This window comes from Diplotaxodon limnothrissa, linkage group LG6 (assembly GCF_057381915.1).
Source record: "Diplotaxodon limnothrissa isolate DT_005_m linkage group LG6, D_limnothrissa_male_GT1.1, whole genome shotgun sequence".
Taxonomy (NCBI): Eukaryota; Metazoa; Chordata; class Actinopteri; order Cichliformes; family Cichlidae; genus Diplotaxodon; species Diplotaxodon limnothrissa.
Window position 1 is genome coordinate 31903001 of NC_140601.1, and position 17099 is coordinate 31920099.

General features: G+C 37.2%; 1 protein-coding gene, 8 non-coding genes and 2 pseudogenes across 9 annotated transcripts in view; 8 read left to right on the top strand and 3 right to left on the bottom strand.

Annotated features, from left to right (window-relative positions):
- The first annotated feature begins 684 nt into the window (after positions 1–684).
- The window catches only part of vps37a (VPS37A subunit of ESCRT-I), a 31511-nt gene continuing 15096 nt past the window's right edge, over positions 685–17099 (top strand). Inside the window, exon 1 of the mRNA XM_085356172.1 lies at positions 685–705. The gene's annotated coding sequence lies outside the window, so the exon portion shown is untranslated. The remainder of the gene's footprint in view (positions 706–17099) is intronic.
- LOC146630878 (small nucleolar RNA U3) lies at positions 1763–1978 on the top strand. Its single transcript, XR_014906299.1, has one exon. It is a non-coding gene; the product is annotated as a small nucleolar RNA U3 (small nucleolar RNA).
- On the top strand, positions 2539–2754 carry LOC146630879 (small nucleolar RNA U3). The gene has a single exon (XR_014906300.1). It is a non-coding gene; the product is annotated as a small nucleolar RNA U3 (small nucleolar RNA).
- On the top strand, positions 4096–4311 carry LOC146630880 (small nucleolar RNA U3). The gene has a single exon (XR_014906301.1). It is a non-coding gene; the product is annotated as a small nucleolar RNA U3 (small nucleolar RNA).
- Positions 5459–5662, top strand: LOC146630881 (small nucleolar RNA U3; annotated as a pseudogene).
- On the bottom strand, positions 9937–10149 carry LOC146630882 (small nucleolar RNA U3). Its single transcript, XR_014906304.1, has one exon. It is a non-coding gene; the product is annotated as a small nucleolar RNA U3 (small nucleolar RNA).
- On the top strand, positions 12226–12437 carry LOC146630883 (small nucleolar RNA U3). The gene has a single exon (XR_014906305.1). It is a non-coding gene; the product is annotated as a small nucleolar RNA U3 (small nucleolar RNA).
- LOC146630884 (small nucleolar RNA U3) lies at positions 12907–13106 on the top strand (annotated as a pseudogene).
- LOC146630885 (small nucleolar RNA U3) lies at positions 14702–14907 on the bottom strand. The gene has a single exon (XR_014906306.1). It is a non-coding gene; the product is annotated as a small nucleolar RNA U3 (small nucleolar RNA).
- LOC146630886 (small nucleolar RNA U3) lies at positions 15804–16009 on the bottom strand. Its single transcript, XR_014906302.1, has one exon. It is a non-coding gene; the product is annotated as a small nucleolar RNA U3 (small nucleolar RNA).
- Positions 16840–17053, top strand: LOC146630887 (small nucleolar RNA U3). Its single transcript, XR_014906308.1, has one exon. It is a non-coding gene; the product is annotated as a small nucleolar RNA U3 (small nucleolar RNA).

Genomic DNA, 17099 nt, shown 5'->3' on the forward strand with positions numbered 1-17099 from the left:
TGATAACAGTTATACAATATGAAACCTGCATGTTGCTGAAACTATATAATTAATTGAATATGTTGTGGATCTGTAATGTCCTCAACTCATTTATATTATGTTAAGCAGTAGTTCCATCTAACCCCTTACTTTTTGTTGCACGAACAGTATGACTCACACTACTGTTGCAGTTAGGAATGCTTTATTATCTTAATACTACAGCAGGTCTTGGTATGAAAAATGTATTTCAATATTTTTTCGGGGTGAATGTTTTTGCCTCTTTCGTGTTTCCTGGTTTCCTAGTATTCATAAGTAGATGCACACATAGGTGCCTTTGATCCACCCCCCTTTTCCAAAGCAATTCACGAGTTTTTGAGCTTTTAATTTCAAATACAAAACTTATGCATTGATGACTACACGTTGTCTTAGCATGACATATGTCTGATAATTGGAACATCAAGTTGAATTGTCTTAATGTATTATAAATTGTTCTGATATTTAAAACGATCATTTAAATGTAACGAGTGCGTTTGTTTGATTAATTTCATGCACGAATAAACTATTTTAAGAAAACACGCGAATTTCTTCTCTGTCCCTGAGCATGCGCAACAAAACAAAACGTTAATAACTGGGGAGTCTCCTGGCTATCTGGCTTTATTTTAAAGCTTTTAAAAATTGAGACTGTTTCTTTAAGACAAAGCGAATGTGCTGTTGGACAACATGCTGGTGAGTAGTTTGTTTCAAAGATGATTAAAAATATTTTTATAGAAAGAAAATTGAGATGGAGGCGTGGTGTCTCTGGGTGAAAACATTTATGTTAGCCGATAATTAGCTACAGCCTGTTTAAAATGTAGTTAAAAATACTGTCGACTGAGCCTTTTGTGGCGCACTTTTATTTTAGTTTTCGCCCTTAGTGTGTTGCTTTTAGTTGAAGGTGAAACTATTTCACCTAGCTTTTTCAGTTAAAGTTAGGCGTCCGTGTTGAAGTCATTCGACGCCTAGTGAGTTTTTCTAGGATGTTGTGTACTAATGTAACGGAGTTCTTTTTATTTTTATTATTTTAAGCAAAAATTAACCGAAATATAAATTTTGGCAGTCTTCTAAACATTGAATATCGCGTCACGATTAAACTCTGTTAGCCAATGAAATGCTGCCCTCGTGTGTCGTAACAAGGGTAGCTGCGGTGCTACACGTACAGATTCGACGTCTTATATTACAAAAGAAAAAACAATAGACGTGTCTCTTTTTTGTGATTTATGTATCGTTAATATTTTAACCAATTGTTACAAGTTTAAACTTTTTTTTAATTAAACAAATTGTAATAGTGGTTTCTAAGCGGAACGCTTCCTCTTTTCCAGATTCATGTCAGGAGTATAATAAGCGATGCACCACACAACATTTATTTAAACTTAAGGTTACTGCTATTTCCATGATCAACGCATTGTGTCTTTCAATTTTTATGTTATTCACAACTTTATATTTAAGGGAAACAATAAAAATAACGGTTGTTACAGATTTTTGAGTGAAAATAAATAAATTCGTATAGTGATGTATGCGATTGCTTTCGCAAAGCATTGTGGGACTGGAAACTGGATTTTAAAACTTAAATAAACAGCTTTAGCCACACTTTTAGATCTACTTGCATAATCGTAGCTCTGTAAAAGTTATAGTCTACTAACTCCTCGCGGACTGATCGTTTAGGTCATGTTTAACAGTTGACATAAACCGTGAGTGAGAATGGCGTTCCCGAGAATCACTTCTTGCTTCGACCCAGAATTTCGTTAAGACTATACTTTCAGGGATCATTTCTATAGTTTCTAACTTGAGAAATGTGTTTCTAAAGTGTTTGGTCTCGCTAACCACGATGAAGAGTCGTGATATTCCCTTCTGAGCGTGAAGCGGATAGAGAATAATGATTCAGTTCATACGTTCTCTGTCATTGATGACCGGTCTTTACTTCCTTGTGGAGTAATGAGGAAGGGAATATGATCAGAGTGGTTACGAATAGTGTGCAAAAATTATACATGGTATTAAAGTACCTAATTTTGATAACCTTTATCTATAGCAGTGATGAATGTTAAAATAGCAGCTTGAGTTTCAGTGGAACAGTTTACCTCATCTCTAGAACAAGTCTCAAATTAACTCTTTTGTTAAGTCATGTGTACTCAAATTGTGCATTAAAAAAGTCCCTCGTGCTTGAGGGACATTTACACAACCTATCTTATTTGTCAGTAAGAGACTGGCCTTTTGAATCTTTTCTGCTTCAACAGAATGTCGCCACAATCACAAAGTCACTTTTGTAACCTTTATTTACACGTCAGGTTCCCTAATAACTTTTATAAAATTGATCTGTTAGTCTGGCCGTTCTCTCCTGTACATTTGCTGTCAGTATTGTTAGAGGTATCCAGTGATTGGATGTGCTACATAGTATTATTTGCATAAACACAGTTGATTGGCCAAAACATGGTAACAGGCGGAGCGTATTGAATGTCAAAGAGGAACCCTGAGTGCGGAAGACTTTACAGAAAAGCACATGCAGTTTCCACATGTAAATACACTAAGACTATACTTTCAGGGATCATTTCTATAGTTTCTAACTTGAGGAATGTGTTTCTAAAGTGTATGGTCTCGCTAACCACGATGATGAGTCGTGATATTCCCTTCTGAGCGTGAAGCGGATAGAAAATAATGATTCAGTTCATATGTTCTCTATCATTGATGACCGGTCTTTACTTCCTTGTGGAGTAATGAGGAAGGGAATATGATCAGAGTGGTTACAATGGGTACAAAAGAAATCATATAAAGCTATGTTTTCAGCAGAGATGGTTTCCTGTGGCAGGAACAGGTACTACATAAAAGTGTTGTCTTCATTCTTTTTGTTAACACCATTTTGTGAAATAACCGTACAGCCAGTACTTTTAAAATATAAAACAGGGCTTCTTATCATACCCAAGTATCAATAATTATTATCAACACATGATTGTCATGTCATTTTTGAGAGTTTTATGGATTTTATTCTCACCTACTTTGTATGTAGACTGAGTAGATCCCAATAATCTTTCTTACAGATGTTTCGACACTGCTGCATTTTGTGTAGGAAGGAAAATATATTCCGGCAACAAAACCAAATTTATATAGACAACAGAAAAAACAAACAAACAAAAACCTTCCCCCAAAAACAAATTAAGAACAAATTACACAAGGAGGAGGACGAATCCAAGGCCTTCAGCATCGAGCCAGACCGGACTAGCTGAATCCGTACTGATAAAAAAAGAATACCCAGTTCTACTTTAGCACACTGATTACCTGCAGGCCTTACTGAGATATTCAAGTGATAGATTCGGCCCACGGAAACATGTGAAATTGTTTTTTTATTGGAAGTTAAAAAAAAATCTCAAACATGAAGTGAGAACAGGTCTGAATCAAACCTTTTTGTCCAGTCATGTGTTTGTTTATTGTACATAGAACAAAAAAAAGCACATTTAAATTCCAGGTCTACAAAAACAATTTCAGAACATGTATGTGTAAAAGATGTGTAGTTATACTTTTTATGTTTAGTTACGCTTACTATACTACAGTTAAAGAATTCATAATAAACATATTCATGATGCACTCACTTCATAAATCATGAGCCAACTTTATAAGTTAAAAATATCAGTAGTCGGGTCAGCTGTGTCTCTCTGTTGTCTAATAATCTGTCTGTATGTGAAGGAACCTGCAAGTTAGCACAGTCTATTTATGTACTCAGATTGCTAAACCACCTTATATTTTTTGTACTTCATGTTTGAGGGACACTTACACAATTGGTCTAATTTGTCAGTGAGTGAGAGGCGGGCCTTTTGAATCTTTTTAGCTTCAACTGAATGGCGCAACCATCACACTTTTGTTTACTTTTATTTACACGTCATGTTCCCTAAAAACTTTTATAAAGTTGATCTGTTAGTCTGGCCGTTCTCTCTTGTATGTGATTGGATGTGCTACACAGTATTATTTGCATAAATACAGATGATTGGCCAAATCGTGGTAACAGGCGGAGCTTATTGAAAGTCAGAGAGGAACCCTGAGTGATGAAGACTTCACAGAAAAGCAGATGCAGTTTTCTGATGTTAGCACACTAAGACTATACTTTCAGGGATCATTTCTATAGTTTCTAACTTGAGAAATGTGTTTCTAAAGTGTTTGGTCTCGCTAACCACGATGAAGAGTCGTGATATTCCTTTCTGAGCGTGAAGCGGATAGAGAATAATGGTTCAGTTCATATGTTCTCTGTCATTGATGACCGGTCTTTACTTCCTTGTGGAGTAATGAGGAAGGGAATATGATCAGAGTGGTTACTAAAACTGTTTAAATGAAACTGAATGATTGGTTTATACACTGCTACAGTAGTATTACTCTGTGTTAATGGCAATCTGAGCCTTTCCTTAATGTCACTTCTCAGTGGCACTTCTGTGAAATCGCCTTGCACAGTTCAAAACCGGTGATACTTATACCAAATTATTAATGATCAACATGTTTTTCATATCTTCAGTAGATTTAAATGCCTGCTACTTTGTATGTGGGCTGAGTAGGCCCCAGTAAGCTTTGTAAAATATTTTTCAACTACGGTGGCATCAAGTGTGATCAAATGTTGCTAATTATGCTGATGGAAAATGAAGATGAACAAGAGAAAATCAAATGTCTACATTTGTCATGTTTAACATATTTCGGGGTTCAGTTAGTGTCTTTTTGGGCAGTTTACCTCTTTAGCCTTGGAAACGCTGCAAGTATACATAGGTAGGCTAACCTATAAATATGAGGATATATGACTTATCATTCCTTCCAATCTAAAGGATCATGTGTCCTTGGAACAGATGCAGCCGTGGGCTATTTTTTGACCTCCACAGCTGCATCAGCAAACTGTCCTTTGCTTCTGCTGCTGGAGTTGATGACTTTTAACATTTCAAGGAATTTATGTTGTTATCTGTTTTGTTCTCCACTCTGCTAGTCAAACTTTTAAGCAGAAACTAAGCCAGCAGTTGAAACTGGGGCAAAGCGCACCAAAACCTATATTACTTATGGTCATGTAACACGGGTGTTTCGAACTACACTTTGTAGCAGCGTTTCAAAACATCTGCTTAACACGCTGCTAAAACATAAATATCGAGTCCCATCCCTTTCCATCCTACACACTAGAGGTAGTTCTCAGAGGCATGTCTCAGTGTTATGGAGCAAGAGGATTGACCAACATTGGTATTTTCTCTCCTCTGTGTCTAGTGTGTTGCTCTGGTTTCATCAAACAGCAGATTTACGCAGCTCCTCTAATGCGCACACTCTTTGCTCCTCTGTCTCTTTACATCCTCTGTATTTATGTTCTTTGCATAAACACAGATGATTGGACGAGACATGGCAACTGCACAAGGTTTATAGAATAGCAGAGAAGAACCCTGACTGATGAAGACTTTACTGAAAACCACATGCAGTTTACACATGTGAGCACACTAAGACTATACTTTCAGGGATCATTTCTATAGTTTCTGACTTGGGAAATGTGTTTCAAAAGTGTACTGTCTCGCTAACCACGATGATGAGTCACGATGTTTCCTTCTGAGCATGAAGCTGGTGGAGAATAATGATTCATTTCATACTCTATCATTGATGATTGCTCTTTGCTGAGCACTGAGGAAGGGAACATGATCAGAGTGGTTATAAGAGTGTTAAAAAGTAGTAAAGTGTGATTTAGTTGTTTTCTTGGATGCTTGTGTTTAAAGTTTCTGTTACAGACACTGTTACCTTATTAAAAAGTCATCTTAGTTGTTGCACTGAAATCTTAAAAGAGGACTGAGGACTGTTGGAGTGTCAGGTTAGTAAATTAGAAAGAAAAAAAAGTTATACATCCTTAAATGTTATCCAGGTGCTTTTACACAGTCTTACTTCTTAATGACTCAGAGACATGAACCTTTTGAATCTTTTCAACCTGAAACAAATAGTCTTTTTCATTAAGTCATTGCTTTGTAACCTTTATTTACCATCCCTCTTACCTGTTTTTTTTTTCTTTTATTTAGTGCTGTCATTCTCTCTTACATGTTTGTACAGTGTTTTTTACATAGACTGGAGGAGCATGAAGCTGATAGACAGTTTTATTTCATGTGTTGTCTGTTATTGACAATCAGAGTGGTTACGCAGCCATGCCAAGAGTAAAATTACATTAATTCTTTCGAACGGAAAAGCCTCTGAACCTGCTTTTAAAATGTGCTTTATTTTAGTGATTAGAGTTAAGCACCAAACCAGCAAACATCTGTAGGTTTCTATCACCTGGCTCTGATGACAGAGTCCACATTTTACATGCGTTACAAGTGGTGACTGTGATGGTGACTACTGAATTCTATTTCCACGTGGGCTACCTTGTAGGGCTGGGCGATATATCGAGTTTTTTAAAAATATCGATATATTTTCATACGAGATATAAGATGTGGCAATATCGTTTATATCGATATAGCCTATGTTACGTTATAATTATACTTGTGGAGCCGCAGGTTTGCCTCTCTTTCGTCCACTTTTGTCTCTACGCAACGTTACTCGGCCTCGCCTCCCCCATAGCTTCACCTGCAGGCAATGACAAGATGAAAGCGGAAAATCTCCGTTAGCGAGTTACCGCGGATGGCCCCGTGCGTGGGGCTGGACGGCGTCAACGTGTTAGCGAGCTAACCGCGCTAACGACATGCAGCCCGGAGGGGCTGCACGGCCTAAAATCCTTTCATTTTCTCAAAACTCGACAGTGCGCCTTATGTATGAATTCTGGTTGTGCTTACTGACCGCGAACCGATTTTATGTGGTACACAGCGCTCAGCAATCTGTCAAAAAATGTTTTAATATGACTTTGCTAAGCTACGGAGCTGCACGGCTTGATGTCGGAGGATTACGGCTACCGGGGAGGAGCCTCGCGGAGTGATACGTACTGTGTGTGTATAAGGACCACAAATGGCACCTGTTTAGAGACGTGGTGCAGCTGTGAAATCTGTCTCTTTGTTATTACGCTCAGCGTCTATTAGTTTACATTTTGACTGCACAATTGTGAGCTTTTTGTTATGCACAAAAACAACATTGTTTTCTTTTATTTATGGACCATGATTATTTAATAAATGCTGATAATTTATTTTTGAGTAATTTCTTCATGTACATCTACGCTGTATGTAAATAAAAGTGCCCGTGTGACATCTGGGACACAGCTTTGACTAAGAACTCTCTTTTTGTTCTTAACTTATGGCTTAAAAAAAAAATCGAGATATATATCTTATATCGCCATCCAGCTAAAAAATATCGAGATATGAATTTTGGGTCATATCGCCCAGCCCTACTACCTTGCATGGGATGATTGTACCTGTGTTTTTAGTGCTATAACCTCAGCTTGGTGAAACATATTTAAAGCATTTCCTATAACCCCTCAGATCATATTCCCTTTGTCAAAGCTCTGAAAAGAAGTAATGAACATTGATTAATGACAGAAAACACATCCAACAAAAAAAAAAAAGAAAAAACAAGAATTATGCGCCTGAAGTCAAGGTTTATTTGAATTCTGCTAGTTTAGAGAGAAAATGGGGTTACAGGTTGTTTGTTTTTTTGGAGTTGTGGTCCTAAACTCTTGATCAGCTGTAAACAGTAGTGATGTGACGTTCTGTATCGAGGCTTCGGAGCGTGTGTCGAGTAATGGAGGGGGCGTTTCCGCGAAGCGCGTATCGAGGCTTGCTTCATTTATGGGAGGAGCTGAAAATGATGACGTCCGAAGCCTCGCTGCCCGGCTGTACCACGTGACTGGTTCGAACTTTGCCGCGAGATATGACAGCGATATAAAGCCCTCAGACTTCATTCAAAATGTGGGTGTTTGATGGAGAGTTGCGGTTAGTGAGAGTTTGGAGACAGTTTGGAGGTTTATGAGAGTGAGGAGAGAAAGTCAGGAGAGAATGGAGCCAGCTAAGAAGAGGAGGATGTCCTCCCCTGTGTGGGAACATTTTGATCTTATTCCTCCCAACAAGGTATGTAAATTTCTACAGAAGATGTATTTTCATAATACTGATGGTGCAATACAATTTATGTTAAGCTGTCTGTACTTTTGTACAAGGTGAAGTGTTTGCTATGTGCCAGGGAGCTGGGATATAACAACTACACCTCATCCATGCTTAGGCACTACAGAGCTTTGCATGAGAATAAGGGGGACACCGATTGTGGAGCAAGACCAGGTGAGCCATCAAATGCAATGATAATATAGCATGCTGTAATGTTACTAAATGATATAACAATATTATACAACTGTTATAAGTTACGTGTGTGATATTTATATTTGTGCTTTATCTTTATTGTCTTTCCTCAGGAGAACAATCTCAAATAGATGAAGACCTGGTCAGCATGGTGATTGAGGACTCACAGCTATTTAGCATTGTGGAGGACAAAGGATTCAAAAGATTTGTTAAATCATTAAATCCCAGCTATGTTCTCCCCACTAAAAAGGCCATAAAAGCAGTGAAAATGTAGTTTTTACAGAATAAAATATGAACAGGCAGGACTGAGGCTCAAAGCCTCAGTGTGTAGCTGTCCATACCTCAACGTTACAAAAGCACAACTACTGTCCACACCCCAACCACACCTCACCTCACAGTAAATGATCATTTCCATTTCAAGCATTTCCAAATAATCATTTTCCATACTGCCACTATAAATATACACAGTATACTGCCATCACTACAATATACATGTTTTACACACTCCTTTTGTTGTTGACATTTACAGGCTGTGTGCAAAATGCCACACTCTTCAAAGGCTACGTTCACACTGCAGGCGAAAGCGCATCAAATCCGATTTTTTTGACCCTATGCGACCCATATCCGATCATGTTATGACAGTGTGAACGGCGCAAATCCGATATTTTCAAATCCGATCTGGGTCACTTTCGTATGTGGTACTGAATCCGATACATATCCGATGTTTTAGAAAGCGACTGCTGTTTGAACGGTCAGGTCGCATTAAATCCGTCTTTTACGTCACTGACACAAGACAGACGCCAATTATCAGCGCCAGAGAAGCGCCAGAGAAGACATCGCGAACGCTTCTCTGGCCATCCCGTGTAGATATCAGTGAAACTGTTGGGAAGACAACGTTGGAGAAACGTGAACATTTTATTTGTACTGTGTAATCTGCAGATTCTGACAGAAATCTGCAGCTATCCTTTGAAGCACCGCTCCTCTCTAAAACAGCAATAAGGATCATTATTAGGTTATTTACATTATTATGTAAACAACAAAATAACTTAAAGCAAAAATTGGGAAACATAAAGTCCGAAGTCTTTATATTAAGGGCCATCTATCAAACAATACTGTTTGCTCTGGGTCTAAACAGAGCGCGTTGTGTGTGAAGTCTTCTTTTGCGCATGCGGGCCGCTTTGAGCGTTCACACTAGAGCGCGTTTGCTGTCGCATTTTATTTGTAGTGTGAACGAGCAGACAAAAAAATCGGATTTGATCAAAAAATCGGAATTGAGCATTAAGACCTGCAGTGTGAACGTAGCCTAATTCATGCCACCTATTATTTTTTACGTCCAGTAGGTGTCCTGCTAGAGCAAATGAAGCTTCATGAAGCTTCGCATTGGGGTGAACCAATTGGATGAAAAGCTTCAGTGCTTCATGGGGCTTCATCTGCCCATCACTAGTAAACAGCCTGTTTCTGTTTAAGCCTTGTTTTTAATAAATTGCATTCTCAAAAAAAGTTTGCTTGAAGAGCTGGTAGACTGACAACATTTAGTCCAAGTTTAAGAAATTCTTCTTCAACAGACTCATCTCTGTCACTCACTAAAAAAAGAAAATTTGTTTAAAGTCCCTAAAATAACCATTTGTGGTTTTTTTTAGTTAATACAACCACAGAATTCTACTTACACATGAAGAAACTTGATTGTACCTGTGCTTTTAGTGCTATGACACCAGCATTGCTTAGAACCACTCAGATCATATTCCCTTTGTCAAAGCTCCAAAAATAAACAATGAACAGTCATCAATAACAAAACACATGACAAAGTCACAGTTGTCTGTCATTTTCATGCTCAAAAGGGAACATCTCAACTAATCATCGTGGTTAGCGAGACCATACACTCTAGAAACACATTTCTCAAGTCAAAAACTATAGAAATGATCTCTAAAAGTACAGTCTTAGTTAAGCAATGCCCAGAAAGAGCTAGTGATTCCCAGGACAATCACTCTCACTAATGGTTTGCCTCAGCTTTCAAAGCTGGTCAAACATGAACATTAGCTCAGACAATGAGACGTAAATGCAGTTTGAAATTTGGTAACTGCTGTTCTATGTAAAATGTGTCCTTTGTCACCACCTCGAGGTGTGGCAGAGGTTGGCATCCTAGACACTCAAAAGTAAAATATCCAATCTAAAAAAGTGAATGTAATTTTACATTTTGCATGGTTCTGTAACCAAACATACAGCATTTTGCAGTTGCAGATACCATTCTCCAAACCTGAAGGCAATGCGTTACGTGAGGTGCTATCATCATTGTTCCACAGAGTGAGACTGTCAATGCAAAGTTCAGTGCACTTACTGAAATTAAAAACCAAGATCTGCAAATACACAAGTGCAAGGGAGCATAATGTGTGATCTAAAAATAGCAGCCAGAGGTGTGCAAGAAGACCTTAATTCAATTCAATATTTTATTGTCCCACAACACGAAATTAGTATAGCACCAAGGGCAACAATAAGAATAAACAAAACAATAACAAAAAGCCACAAGACAGTTATTTTCCATTAAAGAGATGGGTTCAGTAAGGATAAAAGAAACCTCAAGTTTTTTGGTCTTCCTCACAGGTACTCTAAAACAACAGCCAGAGGGCAACAAGTTAAACTCAGTGTGAAGTGAATGGTTAAAACAATTAACAATAGAATGAGCCTTCCTCAGCGCATGCTTGTTATAAATGGTCAAAAGTCTGTCTTGCCAATGCCCTGAGATTTTGCTGGCAGTTTTTACCAAAAGTCCCAACTGATTCTTGTTCTTCAGAGTCACGTTACCAAACCAAGCAGCGATACAGAAAGAAATAACAGATTCAGTAAAACTTCTGTAGAGCAAGGACAACATTTCAGATGAGACAGTAAAGATTTAATATTCCTTAAATGTGAGATTGGCCAAATTTTGATCAGGTAATGCTCTTAGTTTTCACAAATCTGCTGTCAGAACATTTTAATCCCGCCTGATAGGTGGAAAAGTGGACTTTAGATATTTTCAGACTTTTTGAAAGCCAGTATCATCATCAAAGACCCCTCGCACCCTCGACACTCACTTTCCCCCCCCTTCCCTCTGGTAAACGCTACAGGTCCATCAGGTCAAAGACAAACAGACTCAATAGAAGCTTCTACCCACAGGCTGTCAAACATGCCCTACCTCCGCCCTTATTGGAGGATAACTGCACTGCCAACACTCTTGGACATGACCTCTTTAAACAGTATTTATTATAACCATATTTATTATAGTAGCAACAGTATCCCCCCCCCGCCAAACACACACACTCAATGTGCAATAGCACTGATCACACTGCACCTCACAATGCACATGCTCCTCATGTATGTGTATGTATATATATGTAAGCGTGTATGTGGAAGTTTGTGTGTGTGTGTATATACATATATGTATGTATCTGTATGTATGCATGTATGTAGCCATATGTATGCATGTGTATGTATAAATTGTACATATCTTTCTTGTGTAAATGTAAATGCCTGTGTTATTGTGTAGATTTACAGAAAGATGCCAAACTGTGTTTCATTGTTCTTGTAACAGTGACAATAAAGAGGTATTCTATTCTGTTCTAAGTTCCCTTGCACTTGTGTATCTGCAAATCTTTTTTTTTTCAGTAAGTGCATTGAACTTTGCACTGACAGTCTCATTCTGTGAAGCAATGATGATAGCACCTCAAGTGCGTTCAGATTGGAGACTGCTATCTGTAACTGCAAAATGCTGTATGTATGGTTACAGAACCATGCAGAAAGTAAAATTACACTCATTTTTTAGATTGGATATTTTACTTTTGAGTGTCTAGGGTGCCAGCCTCCGCCACACCTCGAGGTGGTGACAAAGGACACATTTTACATAGAACAGCGGTTACCAAATCAAAACTGCATTTAAGTCTGAGCTAATGTTCATGTTTAACCAGTTTTGACAGCTGGGGCAAACCATTAGTGAGAATGACTGTCCTGGGAATCACTAGCTCTTTCTGGGCATTGCGTAACTAAGACTGTACTTTCAGGGATCATTTCTATAGTTTTTGACTTGAGAAATGTGTTTCTACAGTGTGTGGTCTCGCTAACCACGATGATGAGTTGTGATTTTCTCTTTTGAGCATGAAGCTGATAGAGTAGTGCTGTACTGCACATGGTCTGTCATTGATGATTACCTTTTGCTCTACTGTAGAGTACTGAGGAAGGGAATTTGATCAGAGTGGCTCTAGAAGAGTTAAAAGAACCAGTAAATTTATTTTATTTTGTCTGCTGATTACTCCCACATATGTAGTTATGGGCTTCGGTCATGGTTTAAGACATTGTGACATTTAATGGCCATGTGAACAACTGCATCTGAAATGTGCACTATTTACAATTTCTGGTCATTTCCAAATTTTAACTTCCTGGCAAACGATCACAGTAATGCCAGCTACAGATTTTGGATTGAGTAAATGGTATTATATTTAACTGCTTTTACCAACCATTGATGCTCTCAATACTGGATTTAAATGTTACGTAATCAACTCTAACTTCAGATTTATCTGCGCCAATGTTACTGTAATTACGTACAACAGTAATAGTTCATTAACTTCTCATTAACTCAAGACTTTGGCCATGTTTGACAGCTGAGGCAAACCATTAGTGAGAGTGACTGTGCTGGGACTCAATAGCTCTTTATGGCCATTGCTTAATTAAGACTGTACTTTCAGGGATCATTTCGATAGTTTTTGAAATGTATTTCTAGAGTGTATGGTCTCGCTAACCGCGACGATGAGTTGTGATGTTCGCTTTTGAAAATGACAGACAACCATGATTTTGTCATGTGTTTTGTTATTGATGACTGTTCATTGCTAATTTTTGGAGCTTTGACAAAGGGAATATGATCTGAGTGGTTCTAGGAAATGCTTTAAATATATTTCACTAAGCTGGTGTCATAGCACTAAAAGCACAGGTGCAATCATTCTATGCAAGTCCCTTCATGTGTAAGTCGAATTTAGTAGTTGTATTAATAACTGAAAATGAGAAAACAAATGCTTATTTAAGGGACTTTACACACATTTTCTTTTTTTAGTGAGTGACAGAGACAAGTGTTGAAGAAGAATTTCTTACACTTGGACTAAATGTTGTCAGTCTACCAACTCTTTAAGCAGGTAGAGACATCTAGTGGCCACTTGTATTATTGGTGTCAGATAATAGTTTGTTGAAATAAAAACCAAGATTTCTAGATACACAAGTGCATGGGAGCATAATTATGGGAGTCTAATGAATTAGACTAACTATTCACTTTAGCTAAAGTTATTAAGTCAGCTAAAGAGTTAGGATGCTGTGTAAGACATAAATAAAGCTAAAATACAAAGGTTTGGACACTGTTTTGCATGTTTCCCTACTGTAGGGGTCTCTGCAAGCATACAGGACTCTGAGAGGGTGCAAGATGACAACTTTGGAATTCTACTAGAAACAGTCGATCATATTTGTTTGTCAAAGCTGAATTCAGGGCAAACTACGCTAAATTAGCGTTTTGAGCTAACAGCTACAATAAGCATAAAAGTTACTGTACGGCTATCATTTGTTAACATGACGCTTGTTCTTATACATGTAATACATTTATTACCAACCTGAGAGTTTATCCGCTGGTCATTCGACATAACAAATGACTTCTGATGTCTTAATTCAGCTCAAGACGCTGTAGATTCCCGTCAGTAACACTTTCGGTCCGCTAGTAAAACGTAGTTCTATTAATCTGCGCTCGATTACTCTTGAACCAAAACCGGATGTAAGTCCCAAAAAACTGAATTTTGGAACTGAAATTGAATTGTAGAACTGAAACTGAATGGTGAGAAGTGAATCTGAAATTATTCGAGAGCTACATTTTTAAAGGATAAAATACGGTTTCAAAGCAAATGAATTCATTTTCAAAATATAAAATTCAATTTCAATTAAGTGATGATCATTTTCGAACCAATAAATTGAATTTCAAATTAGGCTAATTCATATTCAGTTTTTAAAAGCATTTATTCAACTTATAATTCAGAATTCAAATTTAACTTATTCAAAAAGTTTCTGATGGCACAGATTTCTGCCCATACATAATGTATGATCTATAAATAGCAGCCAGAGGTGTGCAAGAAGAAGACCTTAAATGTGAGATTGGCCAAATTTCGATCAAGTAATGCTCTTTGTTTTAATCCCACATGATAGGCGGACAAATGGACTTGAATGTTAATCTAGTCATCTAGTGCCCACTTGTATTATTGGTCTAGGGTTAACAATTTATTTGATAATTTCAGCTTAGCACTGACCTTTACTTGACCATTAAAACCAGAAATCACCAGATGGGGAAAAAAACAGCAACACAAATTCTTTAATCTTAAACAGGACTTCCACTCTTATCTGATTCACTATCTCACTGAGCCACAGGGAAGTAATAATGAGCTATTAAACAGATAAATGTTACACAAATTTTTCAGTGCCTGTTTAACACTTCTACAACCACTCTGATCATATTCTCGCTCTTACTGCTCCAAAGTAGAGCAATAAGCAATCATCAATAATGAAACAGCACGACACTTTGTCATCAACTTCATGCTCAAAAGAGAATATCACAACTCATCATTGTGGTTAGCGAGACTATACACTCTGGAAACACATTTCTCAAGGCAAAGCCTATAGAAATGATTCCTGAAAGTATAGTCTCAGGTTACAGGAGGGTTAAAACTGCATCTCATTCATGGTAGCATCATTCTTACTCACGGTTACTTCAGTGGCTCATCCAAAGATACCAGTGCTTTTCTTCCTTATTTTAAGAAATAGTTAAGAAATGTGCCACTAAAACACATTTACTTATTTATTTGATAGATTTGAGGGTTTTTTTTAAGTTTATGTAGTGGCAATCAAATTGAGTCATCCTCATGAGTCGTAGTCCTGTCTGACTGAGAATTTTTTTCTGTTCTCTTTGCTTAAAATCTAGCTGTTCTCTATCATATTGAGAGTATCTCTCTCCACTCCGTTACATATTCCATATATACGGGGTTGAGAGATAGTCTCTTGCTCAGAGAACCAAGGTTACAGTGTAACCATACGTTACCCCCAACATTTGGTGACTTTTATCTAAAAATTAATTTTCCAGAATGATGTTTCCTTAATCATTTTTTAGAACTCTCACGATTGCATGACACACTATACTAAAACTCATGTAAGTTAAGACTACACTTTCTATAGTTTCTGATTTGAGAAATGTGTGAGTGGTTGCATGAATGTACAAAAAAAAATATTGGCTTGACTGCTTTTATCTATGACTGTAGTGATGCTGGCTTAGATGTAGTTTTGATACATTGCTTAGTGGAAAGAAAATTATTTAAGCAATATTTGTTCTGAGAACCACTGTATTAGATAATTCTATTTAGCACTGATCTTTATTTGACCATTTAAAACAAAAAATCACCAGGTGCAAAACAACAAACAAGGTTTTTTAAATTTAGATAAGACTTCCACTCTTGTCTTCACTGTGCTACAGAGAAGCACTGACCAATAAGTAAATAGATGCTACATAAATATTTTTCAGCAATTGTTTTGTTTTTTAACACTTCTACAACCACTCTGAACATATTCCCTTTCTCACTGCTCTGCAGTAGAGCAATAAGCAATCATCAATGATGAAACAGCACAACACTGTGTCATCAGCTTCATGCTCAAAAGAGAATATCACAACTCATCATCGTGGTTAGCGAGACCATACACTCTAGAAACACATTTCTCAAGTCAGAAACTATAGAAATGATCCCTGAAAGTATAGTCTTAACAAAACTGCCAATGGAAACAACAAGTCACTCTCAGTACAATTATTCTCACTCAGGGTGTTGATCTTTTAGAAATCGTCTCATTGTCTAATGTTACTGTTTGTCTGTTTGTTATGATTTTTAGTATAGTGTGTCATTCAATCATGAGTGTTTAAAAAAAAATGGTCAAGCAAACTTCATTCTGAGAAATAAATTTTTAGATAAAATGTTAGATGTTGTATCTATTTCATGCTTAGAAGTATTACAAGTAATCATCGTGGTTAGCAAGACCATACACTTTAGAAACACATTTCTCAAATCAGAAACTATAGAAAGTGTAGTCTTAACTTACATGAGTTTTAGTATAGTGTGTCATGCAATCGTGAGAGTTCTAAAAAATGATTAAGCAAACATCATTCTGGAAAATTAATTTTTAGATAAAAGTCACCAAATGTTGGGGGTAACGTATGGTTACACTGTAACCTTGGTTCTCTGAGCAAGAGACTATCTCTCAACCCCGTATATATGGAATATGTAACGGAGTGGAGAGAGATACTCTCAATATGATAGAGAACAGCTAGATTTTAAGCAAAGAGAACAGAAAAAAATTCTCAGTCAGACAGGACTACGACTCATGAGGATGACTCAATTTGATTGCCACACCATAAACTTAAAAAAAATATCTCAAATCTATCAAATAAATAAGTAAATGTGTTTTAGTGGCACATTTCTTAACTATTTCTTAAAATAAGGAAGAAAAGCACTGGTATCTTTGGATGAGCCACTGAAGTAACCGTGAGTAAGAATGATGCTACCATGAATGAGATGCAGTTTTAACCCTCCTGTAACCTGAGACTATACTTTCAGGAATCATTTCTATAAGGTTTGCCTTTAGAAATGTGTTTCTAGAGTGTATGGTCTTGCTACCCACGATGATGAGTTGTGATATTCTCTTTTGAGCATGAAGCTGATGGAGTAGTACTGTGATGCACATGTTCTTTGTCATTGATAATTGCTTATTGCTCTACTGTGGAGCAGTAAGAGAGAGAATATGATCAGAGTGGTTGTAGAAGTGTTAAACAGGCACTGAAAAATTTGTGTAACATTTATC